Below are 10,216 nucleotides of genomic sequence, written 5' to 3'. Positions count from 1 at the left end.
TATTCTACCCTAAAGCTTAAACAATCCTAAACCTTAAACCTTAAACCCTAAACCCTAAATCTAACAATAAACCTAAACCTAACCCTAAATCTAACCCTAACCCTAACCCTAACCCTAAACCTAAACCTGACACTAACCCTAACCCTAATAATAACACTAATCATAACCCAAACACTATCCCTAACCCTAACTCTAAACCTAACCCTAAACCTCACACTATCTCTAATCTTAACACTAAACCCTAAACTTTAAATCTAACCCTAACCCTAACCCTACCCTTAACCCTAACCCTAACCATATCCCTAAACCTAACCCTGACCCTAATCCTAACACTAACCCTATTTCTAATTCTAACCCTAACACTAATCCTAAATTAAAACCTAACCCCCTAATAATAACCATAACACTAAACCTAACCCTAACCCTAACCCTAACCCTAACCCTAACACTAACCCCTAACCCCTAACACTAACCCTAACCCTAACCCCTAAACCTAACCCAAACCCTAACCCTAACCTTAACCCTAACCCTAACCCTAACCCTAACCCTATCCCTAACCCTATCCCTTACCCTAACACTAACACTAACCTTAACCCTAACCCTAACCTTAACCCTCACCCTAAACCTCACCTTAACCCTAAACCTAACCCTAACACTAACCCTAACACCATAAATCCTAAACACTAAACCCCGAAAAACCCTAAACACTAATTCCAAAAGCACCCTAAACCCTAAACTATAAACACTAAACGCTAAAAAACCCTAAACCCTAAACCCTAAACACTAAACACTAAACAAGCCTAAACCCTAAAACCATTAACACTATACCCTAAACAACCCTAAACCCTTAACACTAAACATTATACCCTAAACCCAAAACACTATACAACCTTAAACCCTAAACCTTAAAATATCCTAAATCATAAATCCTGAACAACCCTAAACACTAAATCATAAACAACCCTAAAAAACCCTAAACAACTCTAAACGCTAAAACCTAAACAACCCTAAACATTAAACAATCTTAAACGCTAAACCCTATGCCCTAAACCTAAACCACCCTAAAACTTAAACAATCCTAAACCCTAAAACTTAAACCATAAACCCTAAAATTTAAACCTTAAATCTGAGAATAACCATAACCCTAAACCTAACCCTAAACCTAAACCTAACCCTAACCCCAACCCTAACCTTAACCCCATAACCCTAACCCTAACCTTAAGCCTAACATAACCCCATAACCCTAACTCTAACCCTAACTCTAACCCTAATGCTAACCCTAACCCTAACCCTAACCCAAACCCTAACCCCTTAAGCTTAATCCCTATATCCTAAACCCTGAACAACCATAAATCCTAAACCCTGAACAACCCTAAATCATAAACCCTGAATAACCCTAAACACTAACCTCTAAACAACCCTAAACAACCCTAATCACTAAACCATAAACAACCATAAACACTAAATCCTAAACAACCCTATACCCTAAACCTTAAACACTAAACCCTAAATAACCCTAAACCCTAAACCATTAACATTATACCCTAAACAACACTAAACACTAAACCCAAAACAACCCTAAACTTTTAACCCTAAACACTATACCCTAAACAACCCTAAACCTTAAACAATCCTAAACTCTAAACCCTAAACCCTTAACCTAAACCACCCTAAATCTTAAACAATCCTAAACCCTAAACCTTAAACCCTAAACAATAAACCCTAAACCCTAAACCTAACAATAACCATAACCCTAACCCTAACCCCTAACCCTTACCCTAACCCTAACCCTAATCCTAATTTTAACCCTAAACCTACCCCTAACCCTAACCCTAACCCTAACCCTAACCCTAAACCTAAACCTAATCCTAACCCTAACCTTAACCCTAATCCTAACCCTAACCCTAACCCTAACCCTAACCGTAACCATAACACTAAACTCTAAACCCTAAACCTAATCCACCCTAAACCTTAAACAATCTTAAACCATAAACCTTAGACCCTAAATCCTAAATCTAACAATAAACCTAAACCTAACCCTAAATCTTACCCTAACCCTAACCCTAACCCTAAACCCTCCCTGACCCTAACCCTCACCCTAACCCTAACACTAACCCTAAACCTAACCCTGACCCTAATCCTAACACTAACCCTATTTCTAATTCTAACCCTAACACTCATCCTAAACTTAAACCTAACCCCCTAATAATAACCCTAACCCTAACACTAACACTAAACCCTAACCCTAACCCTAACCCTAACCCTAACCCTAACCCTAACCTAACCCTAACCCTAACCCTAACCCTAACCTTAACACTAACCCCTAACCCTTACCCTAACCCTAACCCTAACCCTAACCCTAACCATTACCCTAACCCTAACCCTAACCCTAAGCCTAACACTAACCGTAACCATAACACTAAACTCTAAACCCTAAACCTAATCCACCCTAAACCTTAAACAATCCTAAACCATAAACCTTAAACCCTAAAACCTAAATCTAACAATAAACCTAAACCTGACCCTAAATCTAACCCTAACCCTAACCCTAACCCTAACCCTAACCCTAAACCTAACCCTGACCCTAACCCTAACCCTAATCCTAACACTAACCATAACCATAACTCTAACCCTAACTCTAACCCTAACTCTAACCCTAATGCTAACCCTAACCCTAACCCTAACCCTAACCCTAACCCCTTAACCTTAATCCCTAAATCCTTAACCCTGAACAACCATAAATCCTAAACCCTGAACAACCCTAAATCATAAACGCTGAATAACCCTAAACACTAACCTCTAAACAAACCTAAACAACCCTAATCACTAAACCATAAACAACCCTAAACACTAAACCCTAAACAACCCTATACCCTAAACCTTAAACACTAAACCCTAAATAACCCTAAACCCTAAACTATTAACACTATACCCTAAACAACACTAAACACTAAACCCAAAACAACCCTAAAACCTAAACCTTAAACACTAAACCTTAAACAACCCTAAACCCTAAACACTAAACCCTAAACAACCCTAAACTTTTAACCCTAAACACTGTACCCTAAAAAACCTAAAACCTTAAACAATCCTAAACTCTAAACCCTAAACCCTTAACCTAAACCAACCTAAATCTTAAACAATCATAAACCCTAAATCTTAAACCCTAAACACTAAACCCTAAACCCTAAACCTAACAATAACCATAACCCTAACCCTAACCCCTAACCCTTACCCTAACCCTAACCCTAACCCTAATCCTAACCCTAACCCTAACCCTAACCCTAACCCTAACCCTAACCCTAACCCTAAACCTAATCCTAACCCTAACCTTAACCCTAACCCTAACCCTAACCCTAACCCTAACCCTAACCCTAACCCTAACCCTAACCCTAAACCTAATCCTAACCCTAACCTTAACAATAATCCTAAACCTAACCCTAACCCTAACACTAACCGTAACCATAACACTAGACTCTAAACCCTAAACCTAATCCACCCTAAACCTTAAACAATCCTAAACCATAAACCTTAGACCCTAAATCCTAAATCTAACAATAAACCTAAACCTAACCCTAAATCTAACCCTAACCCTAACCCTAATCCTAAACCCTCCCTGACCCTAACCCTAACCCTAACCCTAACCCTAAACCTAAACCTAACCCTGACCCTAATCTTAACACTAACCCTATTTCTAATTCTAACCCTAACACTAATCCTAAACTTAAACCTAACCCCCTAATAATAACCCTAACCCTAACACTAACCCTAACCCCTAACCCTAACCCTAACCCTAACACTAACCCTAACCTAACCCTAACCCTAACCCTAACCCTAACCCTAACCCTAACACTAACCCCTAACCCTTACCCTAACCCTAACCCTAACCCTAAGCATTACCCTAACCCTAACCCTAACCCTAACCCTAACCCTAACCCTAACCCTAACCCTAACCCTAACACTAACCGTAACCATAACACTAAACTCTAAACCATAAACCTAATCCACCCTAAACCTTAAACCATCCTAAACCATAAACCTTAAACCCTAAACCCTAAATCTAACAATAAACCTAAACCTGACCCTAAATCTAACCCTAACCCTAACCCTAACCCTAAACCTAACCCTGACCCTAACCCTAACACTAATCCTAACACTAACCATAACCCTAACCATAACCCTAACACTAACCTTAACCCTAACCCTAACCCTAACCCTAACCCTAACCGTAACCATAATACTAAACTCTAAACCCTAAACCTAATCCACCCTAAACCTTAAACAATTCTAAACCATAAACTTTAAACTCTAAACCCTAAATCTAATAATAAACCTAAACCTAACCCTAATCTAACCCTAATCCTAACCCTAACCCTAAACCTAACCCTGACCCTAACCCTAACCCTAATCCTAACACTAACCATAACCCAAACACTAACCCTAACCCTAACCCTAAACCTAACCCTAACCCTAAACCTCACACTATCCCTAATCCTAACACTAAACACTAAACTTTAAATCTAACCCTAACCCTAACCCTACCCTTAACCCTAACCCTAACCATATCCCTAAACCTAACCCTGACCCTAATCCTAACACTAACCCTATTTCTAATTCTAACCCTAACACTAATCCTAAACTTAAACCTAACCCCCTAATAATAACCCTAACACTAAACCTAACCCTAACCCTAACCCTAACCCTAACACTAACCCTAACCCTAACACCTAACCCCTAACACTAACCCTAACCCTAACCCCTAACCCTAACCCTAATTCTAACCCAACCCTAACACTAACCCTAACCCTAACCCTAAACCTAACCCTAACACTAACTCCTAACCCCTAACACTAACCCTAACCCTAACCCCTAACCCTAACCCTAACCCTAACCTTAACCCTAACCCTAACCCTAACCCTATCCCTAACCCTACCCCTTACCCTAACACTAAAACTAACCTTAACCCTAACCCTAACCTTAACCCTCACCCTAAACCTCACCTTAACCCTAAACCTAAACCTAACACTAACCCTAACACCCTAAATCCTAAACCCTAAACCCCGAAAAACCCTAAACACTAATTCCAAAAGCACCCTAAACCCTAAACTATAAACACTAAACGCTAAAAAACCCTAAACCCTAAACCCTAAACACTAAACCCTTAACAAGCCAAAACCCTAAAACCATTAACACTATACCCTAACCAACCCTAAACCCTTAATCCTAAACATTATACCCTAAACCCTAAAACACTATACAACCTTAAACCCTAAACCTTAAAATATCCTAAATCATAAATCCTGAACAACCCTAAACACTAAATTATAAACAACCCTAAAAAACCCTAAACAACTCTAAACGCTAAAACCTAAACAACCCTAACCATTAAACAATCTTAAACGCTAAATTCTGTACCCTAAACATAAACCACCCTAAAACTTAAACAATCCTAAACCCTAAACCTTAAAACATAAACCCTAAATTTTAAACCATAAATCTAAGAATAACCATAAGCCTAACCCTAACCCTAAACCAAAACCTAACCCTAACCACAACCCTAACATTAACCCCATAACCCTAACCCTAACATTAAGCCTAACATAACCCCATAACCCTAACTCTAACCCTAACTCTAACCCTAATGCTAACCGTAACCCTACCCCTAACCCTAACCCCTTAACCTTAATCCCTAAATCCTAAACCCTGAACAACCATAAATCCTAAACCCTGAACAACCCTAAATCATAAACCTTGAATAACCCTAAACACTAACCTCTAAACAACCCTAAACAACCCTAATCACTAAACCATAAACAACCCTAAACACTAAACCCTAAACAACCCTATACCTTAAACCTTGAACACTAAACCCTAAATAACCCTAAACCCTAAACCATTAACACTATACCCTAAAAAACACTAAACACTAAACCCAAAACAACCCTAAAACCTAAACATTAAACACTAAACCTTAAACAACCCTAAACCCTAAACACTAAACCCTAAACAACCCTAAACTTTTAACCCTAAACACTATACCCTAAAAAACCCTAAACCTTAAACAATCCTAAACTCTAAACCCTAAACCCTTAACCTAAACCACCCTAAATCTTAAACAATCCTAAACCCTAAACCTTAAACCCTAAACACTAAACTCTAAACCCTAAACCTAACAATAACCATAACCCTAACCCTAACCCCTAACCCTTACCCTAACCCTAACCCTAACCCTAATCCTAACCCTAATCCTAACCCTAACCCTAACCCTAAACCTAAACCTAACCCTAACCTTAACCCTAATCCTAACCCTAACCCTAACCCTAACCCTAACCCTAAACCTAATCCTAACCCTAACCCTAACCCTAACCCTATCCCTAACCCTAAACCTAATCCGAACCCTAACCTTAACCCTAATCCTAACCCTAACCCTAACCCTAACCGTAACCATAACACTAAACTCTAAACCCTAAACCTAATCCACCCTAAACCTTAAACAATCCTAAACCATAAATCTTAGACCCTAAATCCTAAATCTAACAATAAACCTAAACCTAACCCTAACTCTAACCCTAACCCTAACCCTAACCCTAAACCCTCCCTGACCCTAACCCTAACCCTAACCCTAAACCTAACCCTGACCCTAATCCTAACACTAACCCTATTTCTAATTCTAACCCTAACACTAATCCTAAACTTAAACCTAACCCCCTAATAATAACCCTAACCCTTTCACTAACCCTAACCCTTAAACCTAACCCTAACCCTAACCCTAACCTAACCCTAACCCTAACCCTAACCCTAACCCTAACCCTAACCCTAACCCTAACCCTAACCTAACCCTAACCCTAACCCTAACCCTAACACAAACCCTAACACTAACCCCCTTACTTTTACCCTAACCCTAACCCTAACCATAAACCTGACCCTTACCATAACCCTAACCCTAACCCTAACTCCATCCCTAACTCTAACCCTAACCGTAACCATAACACTAAACTCTAAACCCTAAACCTAATCCACCCTAAACCTTAAACAATCCTAAACCATAAACCTTAAACCCTAAACCCTAAATCTAACAATAAACCTAAACCTAACCCTAAATCTAACCCTAACCCTATCCCTAACCCTAAACCTAACCCTGACCCTAACCCTAACCCTAATCCTAACACTAACCATAACCCTAACCCTAACACTAACCCTAACCTTAACCCTAACCCTAACCCTAACCCTAACCCTAACTAAAACCCTAACCATAACCCTAACCGTAACCATAATACTAAACTCTAAACCCTAAACCTAATCCACCCTTAAACTTAAACAATCCTAAACCATAAACCTTAAACCCTAAACCCTAAATCTAACAATAAACCTAAACCTAACCCTAAATCTAACCCTAACCCTAACCCTAACCCTAAACATAAACCTTACCCTAACCCTAATCCTAATCCTAACACTAATCATAACCCAAACACTAACCCTAACCCTAACCCTAAACCTAACCCTAAACCTCACACTATCCCTAATCCTAACACTAAACCCTAAACTTTAATTCTAACCCTAACTTTAACCCTACCCTTAACCCTAACCCTAACCATATTTCTAAACCTAACCCTGACCCTAATCCTAACACTAACCCTATTTCTAATTCTAACCCTAACACTAATCCTAAACTAAAACCTAACCCCCTAATAATAACCCTAACACTAAACCTAACCCTAACCCTAACCCTAACCCTAACCCTAACACTAACCCCTAACCCTAACCCTAACCCTAACCCTAACCTTAACCCTAACCCTAACCCTAACCCTAACCTTATCCCTAACCCTAACCATTATTCTAACACTAACACTAACCTTAACCCTAACCCTAAACCTAAACCTAACCCTAACCCCAACCCTAACCTTAACCCCATAACCCTAACCCTAACCTTAAGCCTAACATAACCCCATAACCTTAGCTCTAACCCTAACTCTAACCCTAATGCTAACCCTAACCCTAACCCTAACCCTAACCTTAACCCCTTAACCTTAATCCCTAAATCCTAAACCCTGAACAACCATAAATCCTAAACCCTGAACAACCCTAAATCATAAACCCTGAATAACCCTAAACACTAACCTCTAAACAACCCTAAACAACCCTAATCTCTAAACCATAAACAACCCTAAACACTAAACCCTAAACAACCTTATACCCTAAACCTTAAACACTAAACCCTAAATAACCCTAAACCCTAAACCATTAACACTATACCCTAAACAACACTAAACACTAAACCCAAAACAACCCTAAAACCTAAACCTTAAACACTAAACCTTAAACAACCCTAAACCCTAAACACTAAACCCTAAACAACCCTAAACTTTTAACTTTAAACACTATACCCTAAACAACCCTAAACCTTAAACAATCCTAAACTCTAAACCCTAAACCCTTAACCTAAACCACCCTAAATCTTAAACAATCCTAAACCCTAAACCTTAAACCCTAAACACTAAACCCTAAACCCTAAACCTAACAATAACCATAACACTAAACCTAACACCTAACCCTTACCCTAACCCTAACCCTAACCCTAATCCTAACCCTAATCCTAACCCTAACCCTAACCCTAACCCTAACCCTAACCCTAACCCTAACCCTAACCCTAACCCTAAACCTAATCCTAAGCCTAACCTTAACCCTAATCCTAACCCTAACCCTAACCCTAACCCTAACCGTAACCATAACACTAAACTCTAAACCCTAAACCTAATCCACCCTAAACCTTAAACAATCCTAAACCATAAACCTTAGACCCTAAATCCTAAATCTAACAATAAACCTAAACCTAACCCTAAATCTAACCCTAACCCTAACCCTAACCCTAAACCCTCCCTGACCCTAACCCTAACCCTAACCCTAACCCTAAACCTAACCCTGACCCTAATCCTAACACTAACCCTATTTCTAATTCTAACCCTAACACTAATCCTAAACTTAAACCTAACCCCCTAATAATAACCCTAACCCTAACACTAACCCTAACCTCTAACCCTAACCCTAACCCTAACCCTAAACCTAACCTAACCCTAACCCTAACCCTAACCCTAACCCTAACCCTAACACTAACCCCTAACCCTTACCCTAACCCTAACCCTAAACCTAACCCTAACCATTACCCTATCCCTAACCCTAACCCTAACCCTAACCCTAACCCTAGCACTAACCATAACCATAACACTAAACTCTAAACCCTAAACCTAATCCACCCTAAACCTTAAACAATCCTAAACCATAAACCTTAAACCCTAATCCCTAAATCTAACAATAAACCTAAACCTGACCCTAAATCTAACCCTAACCCTAACCCTAACCCTAAACCTAAACCTGACCCTAACCCTAACCCTAATCCTAACACTAACCATAACCCTAACCCTAACCCTAACCCTAACCTTAACCCTAAACCTAACCCTATCCCTAAACCTAACCCTGACCCTAATCCTAACACTAACCCTATTTCTAATTCTAACCCTAACACTAATCCTTAACTAAAACCTAACCCCCTAATAATAACCCTAACACTAAACCTAACCCTAACCCTAACCCTAACCCTAACACTAACCCCTAACCCCTAACACTAACCCTAAACCTAACCCGTAACCCTAACCCTAACCCTAACCCTAACCCTAACAGTAACCCTAACCCTAACCCTATCCCTAACCCTAACCCTTACCCTAACACTAACACTAACCTTAACCCTCACCCTAACCCTCACCTTAACCCTAAACCTAACCCTAACACTATCCCTAACACCCTAAATCCTAAACCCTAAACCCCAAAAAACTCTAAACACTAATTCCAAAAGCACCCTAAACCCTAAACTATAAACACTAAACGCTAAAAAACCCTAAACCCTAAACCCTAAACACTAAACCCTAAACAAGCCTAAACCCTAAAACCATTAACGCTATACCCTAAACAACCCTAAACCCTTAACCCTAAACATTATACCCTAAACCCTAAAACACTATACAACCTTAAACCCTAAACCTTAAAATATCCTAAATCATAAATCCTGAACAACCCTAAACACTAAATTATAAACAACCCTAAAAAACCCTAAACAACTCTAAACGCTAAAACCTAAACAACCCTAAACATTAAACAATCTTAAACGCTAAACCCTATACCCTAAACCTAATCCTAAACCTTACCCTAACCCTAACTTTAACCC

This window comes from Micromys minutus (assembly GCF_963924665.1).
Source record: "Micromys minutus genome assembly, chromosome: 9".
Classification (NCBI taxonomy): Eukaryota; Metazoa; Chordata; class Mammalia; order Rodentia; family Muridae; genus Micromys; species Micromys minutus.
This window is presented reverse-complemented; position numbering follows the sequence as displayed.